This window comes from Tachysurus fulvidraco, chromosome 14, assembly GCF_022655615.1.
Source record: "Tachysurus fulvidraco isolate hzauxx_2018 chromosome 14, HZAU_PFXX_2.0, whole genome shotgun sequence".
In the NCBI taxonomy this organism is placed as follows: Eukaryota; Metazoa; Chordata; class Actinopteri; order Siluriformes; family Bagridae; genus Tachysurus; species Tachysurus fulvidraco.
This window is the reverse complement of record NC_062531.1, coordinates 24,692,753-24,706,184: the sequence shown is the minus strand read 5'-3', so window position 1 is coordinate 24,706,184 and position 13,432 is coordinate 24,692,753. Positions and strand designations below refer to the sequence as shown.

Sequence of the window (13,432 nt, the reverse complement as noted above, 5' to 3'; positions counted from 1 at the left end):
TAAAAACACTCCTTCATTGTTCCAAATCTTCTCACAGAAAGCCAGGAGCACAGCATCCGGCACTCCAACTGGCACCAATAAAGACAGCACACAGGGGGTAAAATGGCCAAGGAGGGGGAGGGGGGAGGGGGTATTACTGCACGGCACTATGTATACGAAGAAAAAAAAAACGGATGAGATCAGATCTTCGTTTTCATCGGTTCTGCTCCCTGCTCCAGTCCGAACAGATCATGTGGATCGTCATGTAGTCAACGCTGTTCCTACAACGACCACCAGGGGGCGTCAAACACTCAAAGAAGCACAAGGGAGGGATAGGATGGGGAAAAGCACCATAAAAAAGAGACTAAGACAAAAATAATCAAACTTAAGCATGCTCATCCGAAAGGACGTGTGATTTTTCGTGGTTTGCTTGCACTGAGAATTACAAAGTTGTACATTTCCTTCTTTTTGTTGGAGGGCCAGTATATTTCTCCTGAAACGCACACACACACACACACACACACACACACACACACACACACACACACACACACACACATTACAGGACTCATATGTATAGCGTGACGTAGCGTAACTTCTAATTTCAGCTTGAATCTTTATTGCACTGATCATCAACGAGGGATCTAAGGTGACATATCAGGCCACGGTTTTGGCTTTTTTCTTCTTCTTCCAAACAAAATAATAACGTGTGTTAAGTATTTTCAAGTTTTGTTTAGTGATATTCAGATTAAATTCAGGGTGTGAGGGCGGCAGGGTGTTGTGAGAAGAATGAACTTTATTATAATTCGAACCCACACATGCAGCGATGTAAATGTGTTCATATTATTTATTCTGTTTCGTTTGATAAAGAATATTATCTTATGTTGTTCTGATGAATAAAGATGCACTTCTCTTAATCCGACTTCACTCCCAGCGTTATGGTGATTACTGAAAATGATATCATAATCTTGAAAACTTCTTAAGATTTGCTAGGATCTTTAAAATAAATGTCTTAAACTGATGTGTGCTTTTTTTTGGACAAAAAAAAAGGATTTGGAATATTTTACTGATTTAAGATAACTGAAATTATTCTATTGTTGAATCATCTTCTGATTTATTTTCTGATTCATCACTGATTCATTTACTGATTTATTTCCTGATCTGTCACTGAATAATAACTGCTAATTTCTTTCCTGGTCTATAATCGATTCACTTTTGGTTCTATTTCCTGATTCATTTGCTGATCTTTTCCCTGATGCATCATTGATTCATTTACTGATCTTTTCTTTGATCCATCATTGATTCATTTGCTGATCTTTTCCCTGATCCATCATTGATTCATTAGCTGATCTTTTCCCTGATCCATCATTGATTCATTAGCTGATCTTTTCCCTGATCCATCATTGATTCATTAGCTGATCTTTTCCCTGATCCATCATTGATTCATTAGCTGATCTTTTCCCTGATGCATCATTGATTCATTTGCTGATCTTTTCCCTGATCCATCATTGATTCATTTGCTGATCTTTTCCCTGTTCGATTAATGATTCATTTGCTGATCCACTGACTGTTACATCACTGATATATTTATGGATCCATCACATCACAGATTCTCTTATCGATCCGTTAAATATTTCATCACTGATTCGTTTACTGATCTTTTCACTGTTCCATCAACTGATTTAGTCTCTGCTTCATTTTATGATTCTTTCAGTAAATACAAAGATTTGTTACCGAACCACTGACTCTTTACCACTTACATCGATTTGACTTGAACTCGTCGATTCATTCATTGTTCTATTCACCGATTCATTACTGATTCGTTTTCTGATTTCTTCGGTAGCTAAAAAGCTTTACTGATTTATTCATGTATCTGTTCTCTCAATCCACGTTCCTTGATTCGCATATTTGATTGATTCACGCATTCGTGTATTTTCTGATTCGTTCCTCGATTGACGTATTCACTTATCCATCACTGATTCACTGACTCCTTCCGTACCTGATTGCAAATTCAGTTAATGATTCCTTTATTCAGTTGATTCATTCACCACCTATTCTATCTTTGTGTCATTGTATAACCTGTTTGTCTTTTTATTTAGACAGAAATTTCTTCACAGTCAGCAAAAGTGCTTAGATATTAGATACAGTAAACAATGCAGTAAGTCACAATCAGACATTAACAGATCGTATACAGCGTGTAGCGTATAGTTGTCGTTCTGTACAGTACGTGCTTATTACAACACAGACATTACATCACTGCTTTTGAACTATTTTTGTGCTGTGTAAATTTAAAGCAGACGGTTTGAGTGTTTTGTATCACGGTTTCGCTGATGCCCCGGCTCGTGCTGATTTAGGCCGAGTCATTAAACTCAACCCTGTTTGTCTATTTTCCCTCTCATCAGTCCATTTCTACACTGTCCTCATCTCCTCTCTTCATCTAATTCCTTACTTCATCCGTTACGGGTCCACAGAGGATGAGGAGGAAAATAATTCTGATCTGAAATGCATTTATTAGACATGTTTGTGATGGCAAAAGAGTCAGCGATAAGACGAATAGAACACTTTGTGACATGACGTCATGTGAAAATAATCAGTTTCGGCATGATAACGGTGTCTCTTCTTCGTCAGCTTTCTACCACTTATCTTCTTACTGTACTGGGTTTACACAAGACAACATTCTTTTTATTAAACACATTCATTCACAGACCGAATGAATCGAATCATTTAACTGAACAAAAAATCAACTCAATAATATATATATTAAAAAAAAAACCCTGTGTGCCTTATTTATTTATTTATTTGGTTGAGTTAAACTTGTGAGCTGCTTAGCTGATTTTCAGCAACTGCATCATTTCCTCTGCACGTTCACTTGCTTGTACATGGCCTGAAGGCTGTCCTGTGATATTAATGTACACAGACACACAGACACACAGACACACAGACACACACACACACACACCTGATTAAATCACAGTCTTTAATATAGCGTGTAAATTTGTTATCTTTACTATGCATGTGTACTGATAGTGGAGGATCCTCTTTCTCGTCATACCGCTTAACTGTCGTTATGCTGTGTCACTGCTCCTGACGTCAGCACATAACAGAGCCAGAGGCGGTAAAAGAGGCAGTAAAGTCAATGAATCTTCACTCATAAACAGACACACGCACAGAGAAACCTGAACACACAAACACTGAACTTGTTACGATTTTAATAATTAGGTTGAAGAATAACATGAGAAAGAAGCTGTCGTCAGTCAATGACCTCACAACCACACACACAAACACACCAATTATAATTAAGGAAAAACCAATACGTGTGTACATACTAAATCAAAATAAGTCTTTGTTACTTGTTTGAAAAAGGAAAAGCATTTTTATTTTCTGAATCAAAAGACTTACTGTAATTATACATTCCCTCCACTCTAAGGATCAGAACACATTACTATTAATACTGAACTAACAAATCAAATTAATACATAACTCAAAAGTAAAGTGAATCATGAGTGTGTGTGTAAAGATGCACATGAGTGTTTAGAAGGATCTGCGTGTGTGTGTGTGTGTGTGTGTGTGTGTGTAAAGATGCACATGAGTGTTTATAAGGATGTGTGTGTGTGTGTGTGTGTGTGTAAAGATGCACATGAGTGTTTATAAGGATTTGTGTGTGTATGTGTGTGTGTGTGTGTGTGTGTGTGTGTGTGTGTGTGTGTGTAAAGATGCACATGAGTGTTTATAAGGATGTGTGTGTGTGTGTGTGTGTGTGTGTGTGTGTGTGTGTGTGTGTGTGTGTGTGTGTGTGTGTGTGTGTGTGTAAAGATGCACATGAGTGTTTATAAGGATTTGTGTGTGTATGTGTGTGTGTGAATATTTGTGTGTTGTGTGTGTATATATATATATATATATATATATATATATATATATATATATATATATATATATATATATATATATATGTGTGTGTGTGTGTGTGTGTGTGTGTGTGTGTGTGTGTGTGTGTGTGTGTGTGTGTACCACAACACCAACACATTTTTATCTTCTTCTGCCATTTTAAATGATGTTATATAATAAGTAAAACGTTATCAAACACATCATAAAAAAACGTCACGTGACTTACGCAACTTACGCTTACGTCACCTTGGTTACTTGCGTCATGACGCACTGGCGTCAGTCTAGTGTACCGAGTACATTAATACACAATACATCCCGTAACATAAGATACTGTACTTCATGTCTGACGTGAATAAACACGCGTTAGTCCTGACATCGCGCTGTGACGCTGTGAAACGAGGCTGATAAGCGGATAAACGGGCTCGTTTAAATGAGGCCATGGGTTCCTTTAAGAATCCTCTCACACGCGCTGGGGATACGCAGCGATCCGATTGGCTACAGGTAGATCGGTAGGCGGGGCCTAAAAGACGGAGCGTTTTATTGCGCATGCTTAGTCGTTCTACTTTAGCCGTTAGCTTCCAGCAGGCAGCGCGCGCACAGAGCTAGTGGGACAAGAGGAGGAAGAAGAAGCAGTTCCTTTCGAGATAACGTGTGCCCGGCGTGTTGTGGCTCTCTGTGACCGGCTTCACGTGTGACAGTCGGTGGGGTTTGAGTGGGAAACAGCGCTGGAACGACAGGAAACTTCAGTCATTTTCTCCTTGGACAGGTGACGCCACTGTGGGTAACTTATCACACGTCACACGGGTTTCATTTACTGTTAAAGTTGTCATTCATTGTGTGTTTGTTTATAAATACACCCCGGTGTGAGGTGTGTATCAGTCGGTAAGGGCCTGTAGTTTGTAGGGCTGTGTGTGTACACTAACTCAGACATGTCTCCATGAGATGCTGTACGATAAACCGGCGCTCACTCAGTATCGCGATATCCCCCCCCCTACTGATGTATCGTGACCTTTTTATTATCGCCTTCTGTATCGTGTTCGTTTATGAGAACAGTCAACTTTATAGAACATTTAAGCCATGATCTGTTGATCGTAATGACTGTATTTATGTTTTATGTGGACGTATTTATGTAGCCTGGTTGTTTAGGTGTCGTACGACTGACCGGAAGGTCGTGAGTTTGAATCCCAGATCCGCCGTTGCCCCTTTTTCACCGAGGTAGTTTGATTGCTGGTTCGGAGCCTAATTTTAAATCTGTTCTTTGTTTTTTTTTTGACAGCCAAAGCACCGGGTCTGAACCAGGTTCTTAAATAGCACCAAAACGTTGCTGGTCTACAGTAGGCTTAAGAACGGCTTGCGTCAGGAGCTGGGGGTGGGTTACTGTGACCAACAAGACAAAAGAGAATGTCGTTAGTGCCGTTTTTAAAAAAAATTTAATCATGCGTTTGGATGCCAGTGTAGGTTTGCAAAGCCATGCGCGTTAACAGTGAAGCAACATCTGCCGTTGTTGTTGATGCATTTGTCGCTGATGCGCTAACGTCGCTGTATAACGTTGTATACAGTGATGTCACACTCGGCTCTGTGATGGCTTTCTAGCCCATGGAAAGGCAAACCGGTTCTTAGAAGGATCGCCATTGGAACCAACTTCGAACCAGCATCAGCTCTGAACCAGCACCGTTTTTTTTCTGGTGGAAAGAAGTCACATGCTTCCACTGCTGGGCCCCTGAGCAAGGCCCTTAATGCTCAGTTGTAAGACACTCTGGATAAGGCTGTCTGCTAAATGCCAGAAATGTAAATGTAAAGCAGTCGTGACCAAATTCTGTTTGTTGGGATGTGGTAGCCTAGTGATTAATGTGCTGGACTAACAATCGGAAGGTTGTGAGTTCAATTCCTACGTCCACCAGGCTGCTGCTGCCTGGCCCTTGAGCAAGGCCCTTAACCCTCAATTGCTCAGTTGTATAGATAAAAAAAATAGAAAAATGTAAGTCACTCTGCATAAAGGCGTCTGCTAAATGATGTAAATGTCTCCTTGATATCACGCTTGACTGTTTGTAGTCATGGTTTAATTATATCTTTTTCTGAGTTGTGCGTCTTTAAATTCTACGCTGTTGCTCTGGTGCTAAGAGGACGATCGGTGTCGACGTGCTCACCGTCTGTCCTACGTCATGTCGGCGTCCCCTCTGATAACATGGATGTCCAACATGGTGATATGTTATCAGTATTAGTCATAATATCAAGGTACACTGTTCGCTCTAATCGGATGTTATTCTCAGTTACGATGCTGATTTGTCGTGACCTTGCTTATTGTTATCATTCTCTGGTTCTCATTTCTTCTTGCAGACAGAGCTGCACAACACTGAAGTCATGATCTAGGGGTATCTGGGGTATCTGGGGCTTTATTTACACATTATATTGTTTATTGTATTTGCTTCTGTGTCCAGAAACGGCTAGATCGAGAGGAAAATCAGCGAAGGAGGTGTGGCCTCTGTCTGTCAGTCTCAGCGAAGGAGGTGTGGCCTCTGTCTTTCAGCCTCAGCGAAGGAGGTGTGGACTCTGTCGTTCTCAGTGAAGGAGGTGTGGCCTCTGTGTCTGTCAGTCTTAGTGAAGGAGGTGTGGCCTGTCAGTCACAGGGAAGGAGGTGTGGCCTCTGTGTCGGTCAGTCGTATTGAAGGTGTGGCCTATGTCTGTCAGTCGTATTGAAGGAGGTGTGGCCTATGTCTGTCAGTCGTATTGAAGGTGTGGCCTATGTCTGTCAGTCGTATTGAAGAAGGTGTGGCCTCTGTGTCTGTCAGTCTCAGAAGGGGGTGTGGCCTATGTGTGTCAGTCTCAGAGAAGGGGGTGTGGCCTCGGTGTCTGGAAGCAGAGCCTCTTTTTCTTGCTGAGTAAAGTCTGTAACTGTTCATAACATTATTAAATGCATCACACAGGAGCTTGTTGACTGTATCTTATTGAGTTTTGTCTCCGGAAAGATACACAATAGTAAAATGTTGTTCCTGAACTGACCACAACGTCACAGAGGAAAAAAACAAAACAAAATAAATACTTTCTATTCTATAATAATATAAACCGTATGAGGAACAAAAATATGAACTGGGGCACTTTCCATTGATTCCACCTCACAGAAACTACGTCTGAATGGAACTTTCCAAAACGATAAAGACCTCGCGTGTGGAAAAATCTGTACTTTCAGGAAATCAGAAACAGGAACTTGACGACAGGTTATTTCTTGTTTTTTTTCCTGATTTGTTTCTGACAGAAGCCTTGTTGTTGTTTTTAATATTAATATAAAAAAATTAAAAGCCTATTATTATTATTATTATTATTATTATTAACAATAAAAAAATTCGAGAATGATTGATTTATTAGCTTCTTTTTTTTCTCTTTTAAATTAGCAAATTTCTTAACAGTCGTCTAAACTTGCATCCGATTTGAGGTAAAATTTTGTGGGTAAAATGTTTAGAGTTTTTGACGTTTACAGTTTTGTGCGTCTTTGCATCTGATTTCTATTTGCATTCTGTTTCCTGAGGTTATATTACAACGTGTTCTTCCTTCTCCCAGTGAATGAGACGCAATCCTGATTTTTAACTTTCATTTAAAAAAGAAAAGCAGACTTGTTAATCATTCAAGCCGAAGGAAAATTACGAACGATGTTTAACTTTGCGCTCAAACTATATAGCTTTTATATCCGGTCTTATTTTCTCTGTCACTGCACCGTTTAACACGTCACGGAGACGAAGCAGGTAATACGATGTTCTTTAAACGTCGGGACACGGAAACCCGCCGGTTGATTGTGTGTCATTAACTTGTAATCGATACTCATCAGCCGGCACCTTGTCCTCATTTACTCGTTGATATCTGCAGCATGGCTTTAATGAGAAGAGCTGATGTCAAAGCAAACCTCTGAAGTGTGAACGTTTAAGATTTACTGAAATATCGTTATCGATCACGTGAGCTGTTTAAATCGCGAACGCGTTTTGGTCCGTGCTGGGGGGGTTGCTTGTTGTGATTACTTGGCAACCCTGCATCAAATCGTGCACAATGAGCATATCTCAGAAATAACATCACTGCATCGACAATTACGCACGTTTTTAATCTGTTTATTGTTTAGTCTATGTGATACGTTAAGTCCCTCTGAACGTGTGGTCGCTATAGAAACCATAACGTACCAGAACAGACGTATTCGTTTAAGCTAGTGTCTGATCGAATGAGCAAAACGTTTGTTGCAGAAACCTCTCTATGGATAGGAAACAAATATAAATACATAAGATAAATAAGATACATAAGCTAGTCATATTATAAAATATTGTCAAACAGCTCAGATTTAATTTTTATCACCTTTATTTATTTTACGGTTTATGAGCAAGCGTACATTTTGTGATTTACCGTGTAGTAAAGGCTGGGTCTGGTGTTTTGGCTGTTGGAACATTTACAGCATTTGGCGGATACCTTTTTATCCAGAGCGATTGTTGAGGTGCCTAGCGGTGGCAGATTGGTGGACCTGACTTTCACAACCTTCCCATCAGTAGTCCAACACCTTAACCGCTAGGCTACCACTTCCCCCCTGTGAAGGCACGTGTCTGGTGGTGTCTGGCTGTAGAGAACGCTTTGCAAACCTTTGTGAATTTGCAGCCAGACTTTGTCTCAAACGGGCAAGTTAAAACAGGCAGACAAACAAACAAACGAGTAGATGATGATGATAAACAGAAAAGGTGTGTTTAAGTCGCCATGACGACCTGTTTGTTTTTAATGTCACCGGCGTCTTATCGCACCCAGCTCGGCTAGAAAACCGACACTCTACAGTTTGGCAAAGGATACCTGGCTACACTTCCTCTCTCTGTCTCTCTCTCTTTCTCTGTCTGTCTGTCTGTCTGTCTCTCTCTCTGTGTCTCTGTCTCTCTCTCTGTGTCTCTGTCTCTCTCTCTCTCTGTGTGTGTTTCTCTCTCTCTCTCTCTCTCTCTTATTTATTTTTTTTATTTTTATTTATTTTTATTGTATTTATTTTTTTTGACTTTGTGATGTCACGATCAGTGTGACTTTTTTAAGTCTGCAAATAAAGTCTCCTTTAAAAAATAAAAAAATCTTTGTCTCTCTCTCTGTGTCGATCTCTCTCTCTCTCTTTCTCTCTCTCTCTCTCTCTCTCTCTCTCTCTCTCTCTCTCTGTGTCTCTGTCTCTCTCTCTGTGTCTCTGTCTCTCTGTGTCTCTCTCTCTGTGTCTCTGTGTGTGTCTCTCTCTCTGTGTCTCTGTGTGTGTCTCTCTCTCTGTGTCTCTGTGTGTGTCTCTCTCTCTGTGTCTCTGTGTGTCTCTCTCTCTCTCTGTGTCTGTGTGTCTCTATCTCTCTCTGTCTCTCTCTGTGTGTCTCTGTCTCGGTCTCTCTCTCTCGCGCTCCCTGCCTCTGGCGCTCCCTGCCTCTCGCTCACTCTTTTGGTCACGCTCTCTCTCTCTCTCTCTCTCTCTAACTCTCACTCTTTTGGTGTCTCTCTCGGTATCTCTCTCTCTCTCTCTCTCTCTCTCTCTCTCTCTCTCTCTCTCTCTCCCACTCGCTGTCTGTCTGTCCCGCTCCCTCCCTCCCTCCCTCCCTGTGTGTCAGTGCATGTTTTCTGAGACACTCTTTAATACCCAATAATAAGTCTGTATGTGTTTGTGTTTTCTCTATGATCTTGTGGCACGTAAGGCCGCAGGAGTTTTGGCACATCCACCACATGCTGCCTATTATCCTATTAAGTGATCGTTATTGATGTCAATCTGGGAGGAGAATAAGAACAGAACAAACTGGATCCCTGAAAGTGTCTGAGCCGCTTTAATTTATCTGTCCGCTTTGAACCCTTCTGGTCATCACCGGGCTTTATAATAGAACCGATCACGATATCGAAGTAAATCCGTTCAATCATCCTCCGACCCAATGAGGTATTCTTCAGAAGGGTGGAGTGTTTGATTACATCAGCGCTCCAGAACCGATACGTTCCTATAGTAACAGCATGTTCACGGGGACTCGTACTGCGGTCGCTCGTTTGTCGTTTGCGGAAGGAGTCTCCAGCGTCAGGGCTTCGTTACAGTCAGAGATAAAGCTGTAACTTTTGAGTTTTATAATATCTTCAGGACAGAGGAGTTTCTGCTACTTCACGGTTCCTCGGTCGCACCACATGCTGCGTTTGTCCAGAGAGCAAGAAAGCCACCTTTTTTGAAGAGAACATTAAAACATAACTTTTAGAGAGAATACAAATAGGGAACGAATGATTTTCCTGGAATGATTCGCGATTCCTGATCCAGATTGTGTTCTCGTGCTGTGAAATTTGAATTTGCTGTCTGTGGAACTTCCTGAACATCTCACAGCCTGCTGTGGTCACGTTATATCAGCCGGTAACTCAATCTACCTGGATTTTTCCTCAGATTACCAAAAAAAAAAACTGCCCCAGCATTCCTTTCTGCCGGCAGAGTTATAGGACTTCTGGGAAGTTTTCACTCGTTATAAACAAACAGACGATGTTGCGTCTGTGAGTCTGATCTCATCCTTAAACACAACAGAGTCCTGACTCGTTTTAGACGTGCGTTCGTCCCTCTGTGGATCACACACAGAATTTTAGCTTCATAATGACTCCATTGTGGACCGAGACTCGACAGACGTCCGAGCACCAACATGGACACGATAAAAACAGAAGGAAATTTTATTTTGTCATCCGAGAGAAAGTGTTAATGACGTCATATAACACACAGCACAAGCCTTGGAACAACGCCAACGAAACGTAAAGCCTTTTTACATCCTGGCTGTAAACGACAAACGTCCAGACGTAAAGGGCCTTTTTACACCCGGTCACTTCATGTGTTGTCTCTGATCCGATAGCTATCTGATTTGTTAAAACCGTTCCATTTATATCAGGCCACATAAATGCGTCTCGGCGAATCGGATATCGATCCGATCTTTCTACTCCTCCGACCAAAACGCTAATATATTACCTCATTTCAGGGGTAATTGAAATGGAACACGCTTTGGTGTGTGCGGTTGCTACAAAAAACAGCAATTACTGTTTGCTGCATTTTCGCTGGCAGCAGCAGCGCATTTTAAGACCCAACGAGACGCCTGGGTGAAAGATCGGAGCCAGCGCTGGTGGGAAAACATATTTGTTTCTGGCGCGATGCACGACTCGCGAGTCACCTCCGAGTGACGTACTTCCGTTTGGGAGGAGTATAGCACTGACGTATGTGGCTTGAACAACCACATTCATTTTCACCTGTCCAGTTTTATCTGAAAAGCGTCCCAGACCTCCTCCTGAAGGGGTACCATCTGATTTATATCCGTCTCAAAACCGTTTCGGAGGGCATTTAGACCTGGTCTTTTTACCATCGGATAGCTATCAGGTGTAAAAAGCCCCAAAGACGTTGGTGTGTTAGTTGTCAGTGGTTCCAGCTGAATATTTTGTTTTTGTTTCAGCACAAAGAAAAGAGATTAAAGGTTCTTTAAATCGGGCAACGTTTACTTCAACAAGTTCCCTCAGGTCAGGTGTGTCACGTTACAGAGAAAGCACAACTCGTCTCCTCCTCTGTCCTGAAGGTGTTCAAGCGGGCAGCTTCACCACTGTCCACTGTCACGGAGCTCTGATACCGGAGACTCCTTCTGCGAACGAGCTGTTACTATAGAAACGATAACGGTTCGGGACAACGGCTCCACGTCTCACCTTTCCGACTGATACGTATGCAGTACGATATTTTATTTATTTATTTATTTATTTGTTTATTTTTTCCTCCAATAGTCTGTGTCATAAAAAGAGGAGAAAATACGGACTGATATAGACTGTAACTCTAAATGTAGGAACGGGAAGAAAAAAAAATGATTTAAAAGTATTTAAAAATATATATTTATTTTGGTTAAAGTTTGTAGTGAATCTTTTTAAAATGTAAATTAGTTATTTTATGTTTATTGTTTTCAGTCGTTTTTTTCTAAATTCTGTATAGAAATTTTACATTTTATTTTCGTTCATAATTTTTTTTATTTATTTTTATTTTATTTTAAAGTATTATATTGCAAACGATTTGTAGCAACGCTGCGAATCACGATGCAAATCATGTCCTGTGAAAAATGTCTTCAGGCATCGTTACATGATATTTTGTATGGAATATTTAAAAAAGTCAGCATCTTTTTTGTTTTCTCCAGAATTTGCAGAATTTGCTTTTCATTTTTTTTTTTAACTTCCTCTGCTCTGTCTGATCTTTCTTCCTCATCTACCTTTTTAAGTCTGTAAATATCTGAGCTCCGTTTAGCGCCGTAAATCTTTTCAAAAGAAGTCGTCGGTAAGACGTTTGTGCGAAACCCCCTAAAGACAGAAACCAGAACTGATTGTCGGAGCGTGAAATTCCCTCCCAGATTCTAGCTGAGTGGAGAGATCGTTTCTATTTATTTATTTATTTAAGACTTCTCGTTGAGGCCGTAGTGAATGGCTCCGTCCCCCCGCTGTGAGCCACAGTGATCTGTTTTACACTCAGGATCCTCAGGATCCAGTGCGGAGGGATTTAATGAAGGACACGTACATGTGGGTCGGTGACAGTTGAAAGCTGGAGGCAAATCAAGAAAGATTGTTTAGTTACTCAAAGTGTGTGCGTGTGTGTGTATGTTAGTGTTTGTCTCCCACGCACTCGGGTCAAACGAGGGCAGAACGTTTGTGTAAGCCTGTAGGAATTTATAATTTTTACGATGCTGTGTGTGTTGATTTTTATTATAGCTTTAATTTGACACTTTTATACAAAGTTTTTTTTCCCCTTTGATCATCTAAGTGCACTTATTTAAAAAAACAAAACAAATAAAAGTTCATATCTTCACATAGTTCAAATATATAGTTCTTATTGAGTTATTATTATCATTATTATTAAAAATACATTAAAAGCTTATTATTAGTAATAAATAACAGTAAACGATTCTATAATGATTACCAGCTTATTTATTTATTTATTCAAATTAGCTAATTTTTTGACAGACGTTTAAACCTACATTCGATCGGAGTTAAAAATCTTTTTAAAAAAAAATTAGGTGAGTTTTTGACATTTACAGTTAATTTGCAAAAAGAAGTAATTTTGCACTTTATTTTCATCAATGCAGTAGAAGCAAGGTAAAAAGTGTGTGTGTGTGTGTGTGTGTGTGTGTGTGTACAGTATAGTTATTTAGCTATTTCCGGTATTTCACGACGTATTTCCGGTATTTCTGCTGGCTTCCACTTACTGGAATCTGAAAGGAAGCTCCTGTGTGTTTGTTAAACAAGCCGTGGTGATGATCACATTCTGTAACTGCAGGTTCGAGCCAATCAGCAGCTGCGATTCTGTAACTGCAGGTTCGAGCCAATCAGCAGCTGCGATTCTGTAACTGCAGGTTCAAGCCAATCAGCAGCTTTGTCTCTCTCTCTCTCTCTTTTTTTAATGAATATAAAATGACACCAGGGTCACGGTGTAAATGGTGCTTTTGTTTATTTATGTACACATAGAGGCACGATTTTTGAGGGATTTTTTTTTTAAATTGCTTTAGTATTTTGTTTGGTTTCTGAGCGCATTTATTTATTTATTTATTTATTTATATTTGATTAGGAGCCT

At 40.3% G+C, this 13,432-nt stretch overlaps 2 protein-coding genes and 1 long non-coding RNA gene across 15 annotated transcripts in view; 2 read left to right on the top strand and 1 right to left on the bottom strand.

The window, feature by feature from the left end:
- kcnip3a (Kv channel interacting protein 3a, calsenilin) overlaps window positions 1-901 on the top strand; it is a 63,158-nt gene extending 62,257 nt beyond the window's left edge. For all 8 annotated transcript variants that reach the window (XM_027135922.2, XM_027134342.2, XM_047800091.1 and 5 more), the window contains one exon: window positions 1-901. This exon is cut by the window's left edge and continues 111 nt beyond it. The gene's annotated coding sequence lies outside the window, so the exon portion shown is untranslated.
- Window positions 902-2,428: 1,527 nt separating this feature from the next.
- Window positions 2,429-4,349, bottom strand: LOC113638217. Of its 2 annotated transcripts, none has more exons than XR_003439641.2 (3): window positions 4,100-4,349; window positions 3,032-3,155; window positions 2,429-2,875 (listed from the first exon to the last, which is right to left on the bottom strand). It is a non-coding gene; the product is annotated as an uncharacterized LOC113638217 (long non-coding RNA). The 2 variants fall into 2 exon arrangements; XR_003439583.2 differs by having other exon boundaries at window positions 4,091-4,347.
- A 58-nt stretch (window positions 4,350-4,407) lies between these two features.
- The window catches only part of slc23a2 (solute carrier family 23 member 2), a 23,938-nt gene continuing 14,913 nt past the window's right edge, over window positions 4,408-13,432 (top strand). Inside the window, exons 1-2 of one of the 5 annotated variants that reach the window (XM_047800086.1) lie at window positions 4,408-4,630; window positions 6,303-6,435. The gene's annotated coding sequence lies outside the window, so the exon portion shown is untranslated. Of the gene's footprint in view, window positions 4,646-6,302; window positions 6,436-13,432 lie in introns of all 5 variants that reach the window. The other 4 variants (XM_047800085.1, XM_027178973.2, XM_027178282.2 and 1 more) reach the window with 4 other exon arrangements.